The following is a 17204-nucleotide window of genomic DNA, read 5'->3' as shown; positions in this document are numbered from 1 at the left end:
GGACCCTGAAGCAGGGTTAGAGAAAAGAGTAGGCTTTGGGAAAATTCCAGAAAAATTCTACCTCTCCAGGGAAAAACAAAATGTAACAAAGCACAATTTAGAATAGACCAAAGAGAGGAAGTGGGGTGATATGGCACCTAAGACAAGGATATGGAAAATATTAGTCAATTACCAACACTTCCTGCACAGAGGAAGGGGATCCAATTACTTATCCCTTCTGTACTCCTGGACAGAGACAGGGAAGCCAACCCAAACATAACCTCTACTACATGAACTAGGTGAGGGACTAGTACATAACACGTAAGAGAGGGAAAAAAGAAATAGCATAAAACAGACCAACCTCCTGGAGGCAATGGATTGCCAGCTCCAAGTCCCTTCCCCAACATGTGCGAGCTTCTGTCATTTATTGCAAATAAGCTTGCTCTCACTCTTGTACTCTCTCTTGGACTTTTCTCCTTATTTCTTTTTTAAAGAGCTATTTATTTATTTGAAAGTTAGTGTTGGGTATGGGGAGAGAGTGAGGGAGACAGAGAGTTCTTCCATGTGCTGGTTCACTCCCCAAATGGCCACAACAGCAAGGGCTGGGTGAAGCACAAGCCAGGAGCCAGAAGCTTCTTGGTCTCCCATGTGTGTGCAGGGTGCCAAGTACTTGAGCTATCTTATCCTGCTTTCCCAGACACACTAGCAAGAAGAAAGCTGAATCAGAAGTGGAGCTTCCAGGACATTGACTGGCACCCATATAGGGTGCTGGCATCGTAGGTGGTAGCTTAACCCGATATGTCAGTGCTTCCCTCTTCTCTTTATTTCTATGCTGAATAACAAGTCCATAGACCATGGGATGCAGCTCCCCAACAAGATGTGACAATATTGACAAAATTCGTATCTGATAAAAGTGTTTAAGAGAAAAACAGGAAAGCAACACAAATAACAAATTCCACAAATCAAATAGAATTAGTCTTACAGATGTCACAGATCTTAACAAGATATTAAGAGGAGAGGTTGGCTTTGTGGAAAAGCAGGTTAATCCTCCACCTGTGATGCCTGCATCCTACATGGGCACTGCTCAAGTCCCAGCACCTGTGAAAGCAGCAGAAGATGGAAAAAATATTTGGGCCCCTGTCACTGATGTGGGAGACCTGGATGGAATTCCAGGCCCCTGTGTTCAGTCTGGTCCCACCCTGACCATTGTAGCCATTTGGGGGGGTGAACCAGTGGAAAAAAGATCTCTCTCTTTCCTCAACTCTGCCTTTCAAATATATATATATATATATATATACACATATATATATATACACACACACACACACATTAAAGGGGCCAGCGCTGTGACGTAGTGCATGAAGCCACCACCTGCAGTATTAGCATCCCATATGGGTGCTGGTTCAAGTCCCAGCTACTCCACTTCCAAACTAGCTCCCTGCTATGGCCTGGGAAAGCAATAGAAGATGGCCCGAGTCCTAGGGCCCCTGCAACTGTGTGGATACCCAAAAGAAGCCCCTGGCTCCTGGATTTCAATTGGCATAGCTCTGGCTGTTGTGGCCATCTTGGGAGTGAACCAGCAGATGGAAGACCTCTCTCTCTCTCTCTCTCTCTCTCCCTCTCCCTCTCCCTCTCTCTCTGCCTCTGCCTCTGTAACTCTGCCTTCAAATAAATAAATAAGTATTTAAAAATATTGAGGAGTTTCTGAATTAGGAGTATAATTTTTAAAAGAGATAAAAATCTGTTGAGGTGGATTCATTCTGAGAGGAAGAGTGTGGTGGGGCAAGAGGCGCGAGTCACCACACAGACCCCAGGAGTTGGGTAAAAGCAGGCCTAAAGCGAGCAACCCACACACTCATTTATTTCAGTTGGTACAGCAGCTTAAATAGCCAAGGCAGCCAATCTGGTCAAGGGGCTGTCTATGCCCGAACCAATCACAGCCTGTTGCCAGGCAGTTTTTGTTGCCAGCAGCCATCTGGGCATGGCCTTCTCATTCCACCACATTTCCCCCTTTTTGCTTATTTTTGAGCAATAGAAGGCATGATTCTTGGCCATACAATTGTTGACTCCATTTCCATGTGGACTCCATATGTGGCTGTGCCTGTCTTAGGTAGTCCCCCAGGGGATCTTGCCCTTGTTGACTAACCAGTGCTCAAAATGGGAGACCACAGGAGTGCTTGCTCAGATAGAGGTAGGAATGAGGGACAGTGGTAATCAGGAATGGCATGACCACACACAGGCTGTGGGCCATTTGAGTGGCTGACCAGAGCTAAGTGGGGTATAAAGCAGTAGCGGATGTGGCCATGGGCAGTTTCTCAGGCTAGGATGATAGGGCAGGTGCGTCTGCTAACAAGGTGGACTCTCAGTCTTGTTCAACTGGTTCTGGTTGACTGTCAGTTGCAGGCTTGATGTTTCTGGCTGCTACCCAAATGGGCTATCCTGCATTCTCTGGAAAGACACAAGCATATCCTCCACCCTTGGTTAGCAGAGGGTGTGGTCTCTTCCATTCTCCTATCAGGGGAGTCTTTCCACCTAACCATAGGGGCTGGGGTCTGGGATGGAAAGGATCCCCAGTGTTTATAAGCTGGGCTTATCCCTTGGGAATCAAAAGTAAGAAAATTGATAGTGAAAAGGACCTCAGTCAAAGCAAGCTGTGGGTCTGGAGGCATATGATTGTTTTTCTGTTTTTGAAAGAGATCTTTAATTGTCCTATGAGTTGTTTCTATGATTGCCTGTCCCTGTGGGTTGAATGGGATACCTGTGGCAGACTGTATGTTTCAGGAAGGAATTAAATTCCTGTGATGTATATGCTGGCCTGTTATCAGTCTTTATGATCCAGGGGACACCAAGGACCAGCATGGCTGACTTGACAGCCTTTATCACATTACTAGCCTTTTCTCCAGATTGGGCTGTTGCAAATACTGCCTTTGAATAAGTATCTACCACCACATGGGCAAACTTAAGTTACCAAAGGAGTTAATGTGAGTGGTGTCCACTTGCCAGAGCTTATTAGGAGCAAGGCCTCACAAGTTCACTCCTGCTTGTTGCAGTGAGCCTAACAGGATGAGGGGTGCACAATTCTTGCAAGAGCGCACTAGGTGTTTGCATTGGATCATTGTTAGCTCTGGGAAAAGCAATTTTATGTTGCTTGCTGACATATGAAATTTTTGGTGTAGAATATGGGCTTGTTCTAGGTGTCCAATATAAGCCGTGTTGCAGGAGATAAGATGATCAACCTTTTTGTTGCCTTGGAAAATAAAGCCATGTAACACAGTATGTGATTTTATGTGTGAGATATACCATGGGTGTTTTCTGTTCTCAGCTCTTTAAGTGTTGTGGACATCTGTCAATTGGCTTATTGATCAGGTTAAAGACTGCAAAACGGATCACCTTTGCTACCTGTACTGAGTATTTGCTTTCCAAAAATATATTTACTGGCCCATCCTGGCTAAGGAGTAGAACCTTGACTATTGCTCTTATTTTTCCCAACTGTACTGATGCCCTGTGGGGTTCTACATGGATCTTATCTTTTTCTGTTGAGGATTTGATCACTATTCCAAACAGTGATGTGTTGGCATCCGTAAACACACACGGTGCCATGGGTATAGGTTGATTAGCAGGGAAAGCATGTTTTGGATAGTCTATTTCCGAGGTTTGTAACATCTGGAGTAGCCTGTCCACTGGCAGGTGATTGTCAACCTGTCCTGGGAAATTTGTCATTAAAGTATGAAAGAGCATGCTATTCTGCATCAATGTGGACAGTTCTAATTGTGATAGGGATAGGACCACTATGTCTGGTTCTGTGTTAAATATCTTATTGGCATACTATCTTAATTTAAGTCCCATCATAAGGATGGCATCTTCTTTGTTAACTATTTTATGACACTTGCTCCAGGTTATGTGCACCCAAAAAAGTGGTCTGTGTTGTTGCCAAATAACTCCTTAAGGGGGTCTTGAGGGTACATATGGTTATGGCAAACAGAGGCACCTGAGAGTCATATCTAAATGTTTTAAAATTTGACAACTGGGTGTTGATCTTTCCTATAGTGGATTTGGCTGCTGGTGTCAATATAATTTTTGAAGAAGGGCTGTTCCCCTTAGTAAATCGAATAGCAGTCTAAGCTCTGCAGGTGTTAGGGGAAGGAAGGGCTTCAGCGAATTGATTTGGCTGCATAGTTGCTGAAGTTCATTAAGTGAGTATTTATGCTTGATTTTTAGGTTTGGGCCCATTGGAGATATATGGGAGGAGATTTGATAATCCAAGAATTGAAAGGGAGGAAAATGTTGTACCTTTTCTGTGGCAATAGACAAACCCAGGAATTGTAAATTTCTTTTTTTAAGATTATTTATTTATTTGACAGGTAGAGTTACAAATAGGGAGAAAGAGAGACAGAGAAAGGTCTACCTTCCCTTGGTTCACCCCCCAGATGGCTGCAACGGCTGGAGCTATGCTGATCCAAAACCAGGAGCCAAGAGCTTCTTCCCAGTCTCCCATGTGGGTGCAGGGGCCCAAGCACTTGGGCCATCCTCCACTGCCTTCTTGGGCCACAGCAGGGAGCTGGACAGGAAGTGGAGCAACTGGGACTAGAACTCAGTGCCCATATGGGATGCTGGTGACACAGGTGGAGGATTAACCTAGTGCACCACTGCACTGGCCCCGGAATTGTAAATTTCTTACTGTCTCTATTAGACAGGCCTTCAGAGTTGCTGCATTCTCGTAAGCAAGTAAGATATTATCCACATAATGTATGACCAAGCAGTGACCTTTAAGTGTGCTGGTCGCATGAGAAATGTATCTTTGGTAAATGGCAGGGCAATTTTTCATGCCTTGTGGGAGAAATCTTTTTGCAGGGAGCTTGAAACTGGGCTCCCATACTGTAAAGGCAAAGTAGGCCTTATCCTCCTCCATGATGGGAATGGAAAAGAAGAAATCTTTGATATCAATGGTAACTATGTGCTATCCATTAGGAATGGCCCCTGGATGGGTTCCTGTATCTCTGCTGTCATCTCACCACATTATAGGCATGATGACATGATCAGCCAATTTTAATCCTCCAACACCTTGGAGGTTGGGCCTGGGCGCTGTCTTCTAATGTTGAATTTTTCTTGCATCCCTAGCTTTTAAGATAGTGGCATCTGCCTCCATATCAATTAAACCCACAAAGGCAATGTCATCTAAGTATAGGGTCCATTTTGGCCTCAGATTGAAGATATTGACCAGTTAATGGTCAATATCTTACTTGCTGGCTTGAGGGCCGCCCCACTGGGAGTGTTTAAAGGCTTGGTCTTGCAATCTTTTGCCCAATGAAAGCCTTTTTTACATCTGGGACACAGCATTTTGGGCTTGCCCCATCTGTCAGTGTTTGGGCAGTTTTGCCATAGGTGTCCTGTTTCCCGACATCCCCAATAAACTGGAGGGTCATTAGACTTCCTTGTGTTCAGTTTGTTAATGGCTGCAGTTAGGGCTTGTATGGCTTGTATGGTGTATCAGCAGGGTTTACCTCCTTTGTAGCTACTATCCATTTAGAAAGGTCTTCTTTACAGATTGGGGCAATTGCAGCTTTTGCCTCTAGTAGCGCCTTCCCAAGCTAATTGTTTGACCAGATTTTCTTGATTGGGTCCAAGCAGTAATCTTTTCTCTACTGCTTCCAATACTCTGGAAAGGAAATAGGGGAACCATTCACCTGGGCCTTGAACTAGGTTTCTAAAGAGCTGACTATATTTAGGAGGATTTATATTTTTTAAGGCTCTAAGTGCCAAATCTCTGACCTGGTCAAAACAGGCAACTACTTCAATGAGGGCCTGTTCATGAGAATATATGTAGGTGCCACGGCCTCTAAGCATATCAAAGGTTACTGCTATTCCATAGGCAGCATTATTCCTCACCACGGTTTCATCCTCTTCCTCATAGGAGGCTTTCGACTGTAAGAACTGTGGTCTTGACAGATATGCTTTGAGCAGTGTAATCCACTCAAAATGAGTTTGAAGATTCACTGCCCATTGTGTGAGCACCTGTTCAAAGTAGGGAGTGTCAGGGCCTGACTCTTGAGAAGCCTTTTTTAGCATAGTAAGGTCATTTAAAAAATTATTTATTTATTTATTTATTTATTTATTTATTTTTGACAGGCAGAGTTAGTGAGAGAGAGAGAGAGACAGAGAGAAAGGTCTTCCTTCCATTGGTTCACCCCCCACAAATGGCCACTACGGCCAGTGTGCTGCACCGATCCAAAGCCAGGAGCCAGGTACTTCCCCCTGGTCTCCCATGTGGGTGCAGGGCCCAAGCACTTGGGCCATCCTCCACTGCCTTCCCGGGCAACAGCAGAGAGCTGGACTGGAAGAGGAGCAACTGGGACAGAACTGGCATCCCAACCGGGACTAGAACCCAGAGTGCCAGCACTGCAGGTGGAGGATTAGCCAAGTGAGCTGTGGTGCTGGCCAAGATCATTTATTTTTTAGCATAGTAAGGTCATCCAGTCCTGAATTCTGTGTCCACTCCTACATTAATGGCAAACATATGGATGGGGCTGCCCTGAGAGCCTGAGGTGCCTGAGGACTACCACAAGTGTGGGGGTCCTCACTGGGTGAGGATGGGATGACCTTGCATGGGTTATTGCCTCGAGGTTGTCTAAGTTCATTCCATGAGTATTTGGGGGTGGCTGACTAGGTATTGTTGCATTGTCTGCTGCCATGTCATTTTCACTGTGGGAACTCTCTCTCCCTAAATCATCAACTGTTGCCTGTGAGGCAGAGGCCTGGAGTGACAGGCTCTTTTTACTCACAGATTCGTTGTGTTTGGTAATATGTGTGTGCTTCTGAGAGGGGGGTATCTTTCCCATGTTTGAACACTTAAGAGCAGTGTGCCACACCAATTCTAGCCAAAGGAGACATGCACAGCACTGCTGCCATAACAAAACAAATTGCTAGCACCTCAGTGGCTGATGGCATTCTGCAGGGGTTCTCTGCCTTAGACGGACAGACTGTGGTGTATCAGATTGTACATATGTCCTGTGCTTAGTGGGGACTTCCTTGATTCATTAGGTCAAGGCCATATGCCCACATGGTGTCTCTGGAGTGTCACCTCTGTCAAGTGAGGGAAGATGACTTGGTTCTGAATTCTGGGATGATCAGCCCCTTATGTGAATTTGACGGGCAACCTGAAAGTAAAAGGAGGAGCTGAGAAGGAGCGTTACACTTCTGGGTGATGTGTGCCTACCTGGGGCACTTAGACTGAGGACAAAGAGAAGGAAAGGGGCATAGGAGGGGGTTCTGTGCTCACCCTTACAGAACCAAACAGCACACAAAACACCGAGGGGCCTACTTGCCAAAATCAAGGGGGGACCTTGTCGAGTTTGACAGCCTATTTCTCTCTCAGTCACATTGGGCACCAGATTTTGAGGTTGATGCATTCTGAGAGGAGGAGTGTTGTGAGAGAGGAGGCATGGAGCCACCACACAGACCCCGGGAGTCAGCCTGAGGCAAGCAGCCCACAGACATTTATTTCAGTTGGTACAGCAGCTTAAATAGCCAAGGCAGCCAATCTGGTCAAGGGGCTGTCTATGCCCTAACCAATAACAGCCTGTTGGCAGGCAGTTTCCAAAGCCATACAATAATAGCCTGTTGTCAGGCAGGCTCCATTGCCATGTGGTTTCCAAAGCCATCCAATCACAGCCTGTTGCCAGGCAGTTTCCATTGCCAGCAGCCATCTTGGCATAGCCTTCTCATTGCACCACAAAAGTCCACCAAATTTTTGAACTCAAAATATTAAAATGTGAATGTAACATAAATAGGAAAATGTCTTATGAACTAAACAGGGTGAATCAATATTTTACAAATGAAAAGAGACAACAAACCATTTCTACAAACAAAATTTCAATCCCAGATTTATGGAACAGCCCCCAATTTTTTTTTTTTTTTTTGACAGGCAGAGTGGACAGTGAGATAACTTTTAAGGAAGAAAAAAATTTCTAAATTTTGCAGATTCATCCAAAGTGGAACCAAACAGGAAATAGTTTTGGTGTGAATCAGCATTACATTGATGACGTAGTCAGACAAGGACATGAAATAAAAATGAACTTAAGGACCATCTCTCTATATAAGAGATACAAATATTTTAAACAAAGTATTATTATATTAAATTACATATTGTGACTGAACTCCTATAATGTAAAGGCAGGACCCATCATTTCATTTGTTTCCCTAGACCAAGGTCCTTGCTTGTCCTTTAGCAAAAGAAATTCACTGAATTGAAGAAGTGATACAGCTGTACTGACAAATCATCAGGCTCGTGTGATATGGGATAAGGTAGCTAAGTGAGCTGGAGGTCAAAAGCCATAAAGCCTTGTCCCCGTGTAATTCTACAATATTTGTCAGAACACCTCCTTTCCCAGGAAACCTTCTTTTCATCTGGGACCTAGGGGAAAGTCATGTAAATATGTATATTGAGCTCCACTTGGAATTTTATGGAGCTGCCATATACCTCACAAGTGACCACATTATCTCATAAAAGGAGGTGCTGGGAGGTGCTTATGCTGTCTTCCATTGGAGATCAAGACTAATGCAGGTGATGAGGTGCCATCTCTGTATTTCCTTTCCCCTACTCATTCTCTCTCTGACCAACTCTACTCTTCAATTATGCCCACTCATATTTGTGCTTGCTTTCTTACCTTTTAAATATACTTTATTACATCATTCATCACCTATGTGCTTGCACCTAGAATGCTTTTAATGTAAAAGGCAAAGGATATGATTAAAATTAAATGCCCTTCTCCCACAGTACAAGGAGGCACTTGCTCCTGTAGTAGATCAAATCCTGCTGGTCAATATTCCCTGGATGGGTTTGTTTAGGGGGATTCCAGGTTCAGCATGGAAATTCCAGGTCTGGGCAAAAGACAACCACCACTTATATGTAGTCCCCCAGACTAACTGAAGCCCACTGAGCCATTGTAAAAAAAATTCCCTAAAGTGCACCATGCCACCAATCAAAGGAAGGTCATGAGTACCACTGAAACACCAGGGCCTTGCGCACAAGATAAACCTCCACCTGTCAGTCCTAGCTTTCATTTATAAAAACCTTCAACCCTTACTCCTTGGGGAGTCTAGGAATTAAGCAATAGCTGCATGGATTCTTGCTCTGTCTTTAAAATAAACACCTTTTTCCTTCTACATTGATGTCAGTAATTGGCTTTCGGCATGTTGGACAAGTAGGCCATGTTTGGGGTTCTAAAACAACACTTCCAACTGGTTTGGGGGGTTGTTCTGCAAAAATATGAAATGATAATAAATTAATAATGAACAGAATATACTAAAATGTTCAAAGGAGGTTAACAGACCAGAACAAATAGAGTAAACATTCACATGGGTGAAAAATACAAGAGAATAATGTGATCATTTAGAGTAAATGTTAAAAAACATGTAATAAAATTCATCATTGGGCCATAAACACACAACAACTAATAGAATATTAAAATAGCAACTTCCACATTCCGACTAAGATTGTATAAAATGAACCTAAGGCAGCATAATTACTACAGAACATTGCAAGCTTTTTTCCTGGGAACAGATCTAGATAAGTCTATCTCTTCTCATTGTTTCTTTCCAACTTCATCTTGGAAGTATAATCAGGTAAATAAAACAACAAAAAAGGAAAATTAGGTATAAATTTTTGATAAACTTTTAAGCAACAAAATTGTTAATATATTGGATGATACTACTGTATACAGAGAAAATACAACATAATCCCTAGGTAAATAAAACTAATAAGAGAATTAAGCTTACTAGGTATAAAATAAATACATAAAAATCAACTGGGTTACTATGTACCAGCAAGAAACAAATGGAAAACTTTTTAAAGGACAAAACACAGACTAGAAATCAAATGCTTATAAGAGAAATGAAACAAAAAACTAACCTACATAATGTTTTTAGTCTTAAAATCAATATAAAAAATTGTCAAACAACCTCATAACATAAGCTATGAATACAAAGAAAAAGAAAGGCCCACAATCCAGCCAACATTTTGTAAATTGTAGCTCATGTGAAGCAGGTTACTGCAAGCGCAGGATCACGAGATCTCAGTAGGATTGTGATCACTGGAGGGAAGGAGAAAGAGGGGGGATCCAAGGAGGTGGGACTATCAAGAGGGGAAAGTGCCTCCTACCGCCAGAAGAGTTGCCATCTGAGAGAAGGAGGCAGCTTAAGTCCAAGCTTCTCCCCTCTCCAGGAATAGTCGCAAGGAACCTTAACGGGATTCTGATTGGCTACACCTTTTCTGACTTCGTGCATTCTTGCCGGTTGGGCAAATTGTTCAATCAAGGCGCCCAGGGGCATCATTGGGGAACCACGTGCAATATTATTTTTTGGCACCGCTGTACTCAACTCCCCGGATCTGCTCCCGAGAGAGGCCTTAGCTGGCTCCGTTGCTCTGCAAATTTCGGTCATCACCAGACCCCTCAAGAGGGCGCCTGAATATCACGGAAGCAAGGAAATGGTGAGTGTGTTGGGCCAGTTTGCTCGAATTGAGCAGGTAGCTGGGCCCCTGGGCATTCTGTCCTGTTCCTGCACACAGAAACTTCTGGTCAGCGCTGGAGGCCCTCTGGATAGCCGCACATCTCCCTAAATAGTGTGGTAGGATGAGAGGTCCTCAGAGGGAGTATGTCTGCAGATATGCTATTCACTGGGGGGATCTGCTGTTATCTGTAGGATCCTTAAACCTTCCTCTCATACCTGGGGTGATCTGGTCCCCCTGAGTTGGGAAACAAGATTTCTAGTCCATGACCCTGACCTCTCAGCATGGCTCTTCCTCGGGACCTTAATCTGTATTCTCTTGTTAGTGACACAGTATCAGACTGGGTAAGTTACAAAGAAATGGTTTTATTTGGCTCAAGGATTAGGTCCCAGGTTTGGGGGCAACATCTGGTGCTGGCCTTCTTATTGGCAAAGGCCTAGCACAAGAACCATGTGGACCAATAAAGCTGAGTATAGGAGAGGCTAATGTAAAGTGACTGCTGAAACAGACCCCTGGAGATAAACCTGCAACCCATTAATCACATGAAAGAATTGATCCTAATCACCTCCTCTCAGGTTCCACATGATCTCATCTCTTACTATGATAATTTGGATTAAATTTCCCCACGGGTTTCAAAGGGGACAAACCATTATATGTGGAAATAAATCCTAAATATCTGCATTTAGCCCCACATTGTCAAATGGCACCTTCCCCTCTGAAGTTCCCAACACTATTAAATATTTTCTGCCATGATACCTTTCATTCAGCTTCAGTATTTCAGCATTTTTCCAAAGAACAATCAGGATTTTCCCCCAGGAATAAAAAATGGTTTGTTTTCTATTTGTGAACATTTCACATAAGAAGACAGTGGAGAAAATCTATTTATCATTCTCATGTAAAAACTCTGCTTTGGTGGATGTTTAGAGCAGTGTTGCATCCATTCATCAGCTAAAATAGAATATTACAAAAACAAGTGACAGTCATATGTGAATTTAATTGAAAATGAGAGGCAAGGCCTCTGATTGGGACCATCACTCCTTACCAGAGTGTGGTCCCCAACAGCGAGTTACACAGTTTTTTACAGTCATTCTTCCACTAAGGCTCACAATTTCAAACCCCTGGTATGCAGTGAACAATAAAAAAAAAAAAACAGAATATGGTTGTAAGATAACAGTTAACAATAACAAACCCAGGAACAATAACAACTATAAAATATGGTTGCAAGATAACAGTGCAGGACACATTTCTCTCAACTTATTTCCTTGGAATTTTGGCCCACATAGTTTTACAAGATACACCATTAGCCATTATCAAGCAAAGCTAATATGTACAGAAGCAAGAGATCTGAAATCATATCTTAGCCACACTCACTCCATTTTGATTTTGATTCTACAACAGGTGTTAAGATGTCACTTCAGATGTCCATATTCCATATCAGAGTATCAGCCTTCCTTCCAAGCCACTTTGCTGCTATTACACACTCTTGTAAGCAGTGGATGATGGCCTAAATACTTGGGTCTCTATCACCCATATGGGAGACCCAAATTCAGTTTCTGGCTTCTGGCTTCAGCCTGGTCATCATTGTTGCATGCATTTGAGAAGTGAATCGATGAAGGAGGAAAAAAATTCTTTCTTTTTCTGTCTATTTTTCTACATTTCAAATGAGTAAAATAATTTTAAAAAATATCTGCACATGTCCTTTTAGCTACCATAAATGCAGATATCTCATCATGAATTGTCGGCTTGTTCCCTTGTAAAGTTTACAAGGTGGTGTCTCCTGAAAGCTCCCTTCACTCTTTTCCTTGTCCTAAGTTTCAAAACTGTGTGAGTGGTGATCTAAGATGCTCCCAGTGGCTCAGTCCCTAGGACTGTGCAGTTTAATCCTAGCTCATTCTTTCTGGAAGAAAGCAAGGTAGTAGCTTATGCCCTAAGCCTGAGAAGTAGCTGTGGTATATCCTTGATCTGAAGAGCTAACCCATAGGGACATTAAGATTCTCCTCTCACAAGAACATTCTCATTCCTGGGAGACATGTTAGTATCTGTTCATTCAGTCATATATCATCCATCCACTGGTTCACTCCCCAAGTGGCCAGCAACTGCCATAGCTGGGCTAATCTGAAGTCATGAGTCTGGAGTTCATTGAGGTCTCATGGTGGGACAGGGGCCTAAGGACTTGACATCCTCTGCTGTTTACTCAGGTTCATCACTAGAGAGCTGGATTGGAAGTGGAGCAGCCAGGACCTTCTCTCTCTCTCTCTCTCTCTCTCTCTGACTCTGCAACTCTGCCTTTCAAATAAATAAATAAATAAATCTTTAAAAAAATCATGAAGAGCTACTACAAATAGCTATACATCAATAAATTGGAAAATCCTAGAAGAAATGGAATGTTTTATGGACACATACAATCTGCCAAAATTGACTCCCAAAGACATAGAAAACCTAAATAGGCCAATAACCAAGATGGAGATTGAATCAGTAATAAAGACCTTTTAACAAGGAAAAGCCCAGAACCAAATGGCTTCACTGCTGATTTAAAAAAAATTATTTAAGGTATACAAATTTCATGTATTTCATATATACTGACTTAGGAACATATTGATACTTTTCATCCCACCCTCCCTCCTCCTCTCTCCTTTTGCAGTCTTAATTTTTATAAAGATATATTTTCATTTTACTTTATACTCATAAGATTAACCCTACACTAAGTAAAGAGTTTAACAAATAGTGAATGCTACTGATCTTAAAAGTTCTTCCTCAGTCATGACATTGTCTGTGTATATAAAGGCTATAGATTTTTCTGTTGATTTTATATCCTGCCACTTTACCAAACTCTTTTATGAGTTTCAGTAGTCTCTCAGTGGAGTCTTGCATCTCCTATATATAGGATCATGTCATCTGCAAATAAGAATAGTTTGACTTCCTCTTTTCTGATCTGTATCTCTGTGATTTCTTTGGCTTGCCTAAGGTTTTAGCTAGAGCTAAACCTTCAGGACTAGATTAAATAACAATGGTGAGAGTGGGCATGCTTGTCTGGTTCCAGATCTTAGGAGGAATTCTGCCAGCTTTTACCTTTTCAATAGGATACTGGCCATGGGTTTGTCATATATTGCCTTGATTGTGTTGAGGAATGTCCCTTCTACATCCATTTTGCTTAGGGTTTTCATCATGAAAGAATATTGTATTTTATCAAATGCTTTTTCTGCATCTATTGAGATAATCATATGATTTTTCTTCTTCAGTTTTCTAATGTGGTGTATCACATTAATTGATTTGTGAATGTTGAACCATCACTGAATACTGGGATAAATCCCACTTGGTCATGATGAATGATTTTTCTGATGTTTTGTTGGATTCAATCAGCTATTTTGTTGAGGATTTTTGTGTCTATGTTTATTAGGGATATTGATCTATAGTTCTTTTTCTGTTGCATCTTTTCCAGGTTTAGGCATTAAGATGATGTATGCTTCATAGAAGGAGTTTGGGATGGTTCCCTCCTATTTGTTAGAATTAGTTCTTTTTAAAATATCTGCTAGAATTCAGCAGTGAAGCTGTCTGGTCCTAGGCTTTTCTTTGTTGGGAGGGTCTTTATTACTTATTCAATTTCCATCTTGGTTATTGGTCTATTTAGGTTTTCTATATTTTCATGACTCAACTTTGGTAAATTGTATATTTCTAGGAATATATCCATTTCTTCTAAGTTACCTGGTTTGTTGGAATACTGCTCTTTTAATAGTTTCTGATGATTCTTTTTATTTCTATGATATCTGCTGTTATATTTCCTTTTCCATCTCTGATTTTATTGGTTTGGGTCTCTTCTTTTTTTTTTTTTTTTTTTTTTTTTTGGTTAGTTGTGCCAATGGTGTATCATTTTTTTAAATCTTTTTAAAAAACCATCTTTTTATTTCACTGAATTTTTTGTATTTTTTGTTTCAATTTTGTTTCTTTTCTAATTTTAACTATTTCTTTCCTCCTACTTGTTTTGGGTTTGGTTTGTTGTTGATATTCTAGGTCCTTGAGATGCATGGATAGCTCATTTATTTGGTACCTTTTCAGTTTTTCCTGGTGGCACCGATTGCTATGAACTTCCCTCTTAACACTGCTTTTGCTGTATCCCATAGGTTTTGATATGATGTATTATCACCTTCATTTGTTTCCAGAAATTTTTTGATTTCTTCAATGACCCACTGTTCATTCAAGAGCTTGTGGTTCAGTCTCCATGTGTTTATATATGTTCTAGAGATTCTTGAGTTGTTGATTTCTAGTTTTATTCCATTGTGGTCAAAGATGCATGGAATAATTTTTTTTTTGAATTTGCTGAGACTTGCTTTGTGGCCTAGCATATTATCTATCCTAAAGAAAGTTCCATGCACTGGTGAGAAGAATTTGTATTCTATAGTGTCAATTAACTTTATTGTTCCCTGCTAATTTTCTGTCTGCATTATATGTCCGTTGCTAAAAGTGGGGTATTGAAATCTCCCATTACTATTGTATTGAAGTCTGTCTACCTTTAGGTCTATTAACATTTTTTAAGTAGCCAGGTGCCCTGTAATGGGTGTATATACATTTATTGTAGTCACATCTTCTTCTTGGTTTGATCCCTTAATTATTACATAGTGCCTTTCTTAATCTCTTTTAACAGTTTTTATGTTAAAGTCTATTTTCTCTGATTTTAGGATGGCAACATGAGCTGTTTTTTGGTTTCTGTTACCATCGATTATCTTTTTCCATCATTTCAGTTTCAATCTGCTTGTATCTTTGTTGATGAGATGTTTTTCTTGTTAAGTAGAAAATAGATGGCTCTTGTTTTACAGTCATTCAGCCAGTTTGTATATTTTAACTGAAGAACTGAGGCTATTTACATTCAAAGTGACTGTTGGTAAATGATAACTTGGTTCTTCCATTTTCCATAAATATTCCTATTGTTGACTTTGGATTTCTGCCTTCTCATCCTTTCATAATGCTAGCTATCTTTCTGTGTTTCTGTGTGTAGCATATACTTAAGCATCTTTTGTAGGCTGGACAAGTGTTGCCAAATTCTTGCAGTTTCTGTTTGTTATGGAAGATCTTCATTTCACCTTCATTCATAAATGCGAACTTTTCAGGGTATAATATTCTGGGTTGACAGTTTTTTTCTTTTAAGATTTGGACTCTATCTCACCATTCCCTTTTAACCTGTAGGGTTTCTGATGAGAAGTCAGCTGTGAGTCTAATTGAGGGTAATCTGATGTTTCTCTTGTGCACATTTTAGAATCTTTTCTTTATGTTTCACTGTAGAAAGTTTGACTACAATGTGTGGTAGGGAAGATCTTTTCTGGTCCTGTCTGTTAGGAGTTCTATGTGCTTCCTCTATTTGAACATCTCTTTCTTTCTCCGAATTGGGGAAGTTTTCTGTAATTATTTCACTAGATAGGTTTTCTATTCCCTTCTCTCTTTCCACTCGCTCAGGAACTCCTAAGATGCACATGTTGGGTCATTTGAGAGTATCTCATAAATCTCCAACACTGTTTTTAGGTTTTCTAATTTCTTTTTGTTTTATTTATTTATTTATTTATTGCCTGATTGTAAGATTTCTGAAAGTTTGTCTTCTAGTTCAGATATTCTTTCTTCTGCCTCATCAAGTTTGCTGTTAAGGATTTCCACCACTTTTTTAATTTGATCATTTAAATTTTCATTTCTAAAATTTCATTTTGATTTCTCTTTAAGTTCTCAATTTCTTAGGAAAAAATTTTCATTCATGTCATGTATCATTTTCTTTTGTGGATTTGCTTCTGATTTTTTTTTTTTGAGTGACTCATCCTATGATTAATTTTCTAAATTGCATTTCTGGCATTTCCTTGATCTCTACTTTAGCATTCCAATGTTGAAATGTTGTGTTCCTCTGGGAGGGTCATGGTGACTTCCTTATTCTAGTTTCTTGCATTTTGGTTCTTATTTTTCAGCATTTGTGGAGTTGATTTTTAATTTTTCCTTTTGTTTGTTTTTGTCTTTGGGATATGCTTCTGTGGCTTCTTGGAATGCCTGCCCTTCCAGTGACTAACAGGAGGTATATGGTGAGTGTGGCCAAGGGGCTCTGGCCAATGCTTTAGGGTGGGGCAAGTTTCCAGGGTAACACCTAAGTTCCAGGAGCATGGGGGAAATCAATACCCAGCTATGCCCTACACCTTTACTTGTAGCCACCGAGTCCCCGTGGTCTCAGCACTCAAGTCTCCCACAGTTGTTGAGTCCAGAGGACATTGCTGGCACAGGCACCCATCTGTCCTTCATTGCTGTCCAGCTGCCTCCCAGCCAAGCTCTGAGTCAGTGGGGGCTGTGGGCCATGCCCACTGTTTGAAGTTCTGGATCACACACACCCTAGAGTCACTTGCTGAATGCCTGCCTGCCACTGCTGCCAGCACTAACTTCAAGTGTCCTGTCTCAGTGAGCTGTTATGTGCACACCTGTAGGCTTCTGTAGTTTTGCCCTGTTTTAAAATGGCACCTGCCCTCTCTCAGCTGGATCACAGTTTCTGTTTTGGAGTGATCGATTGGAATTGGACAACCCTCTACACTTCCACTAGGACCACTGACAACTGCCAGCAACTACCAGCATCCTGGACTCCAGTCTGGACACACACCATATTCTCTCTCTGCTCTAACCTCATGGGTTGGTACAGTCTATCCTCCCTCCATCTCAAGAATGCTGCCAGCTCTGGCTTTCCATAGCTTTGGCTCTCCACCCTCTC

At 41.4% G+C, this 17204-nt stretch overlaps 1 pseudogene; it reads right to left on the bottom strand.

The window, feature by feature from the left end:
• Nucleotides 1-6045, bottom strand: part of LOC100358844 (inducible T-cell costimulator pseudogene) — a 39891-nt pseudogene extending 33846 nt beyond the window's left edge.
• Between the last annotated feature and the right edge of the window lie 11159 nt (nt 6046-17204).

The sequence above is a fragment of the Oryctolagus cuniculus genome, unplaced genomic scaffold, assembly GCF_964237555.1.
Source record: "Oryctolagus cuniculus unplaced genomic scaffold, mOryCun1.1 SCAFFOLD_80, whole genome shotgun sequence".
Lineage (NCBI taxonomy): Eukaryota > Metazoa > Chordata > Mammalia > Lagomorpha > Leporidae > Oryctolagus > Oryctolagus cuniculus.
Note: the sequence above shows the minus strand (reverse complement) of the source record. Positions and strands in the feature narration are given on the sequence as shown.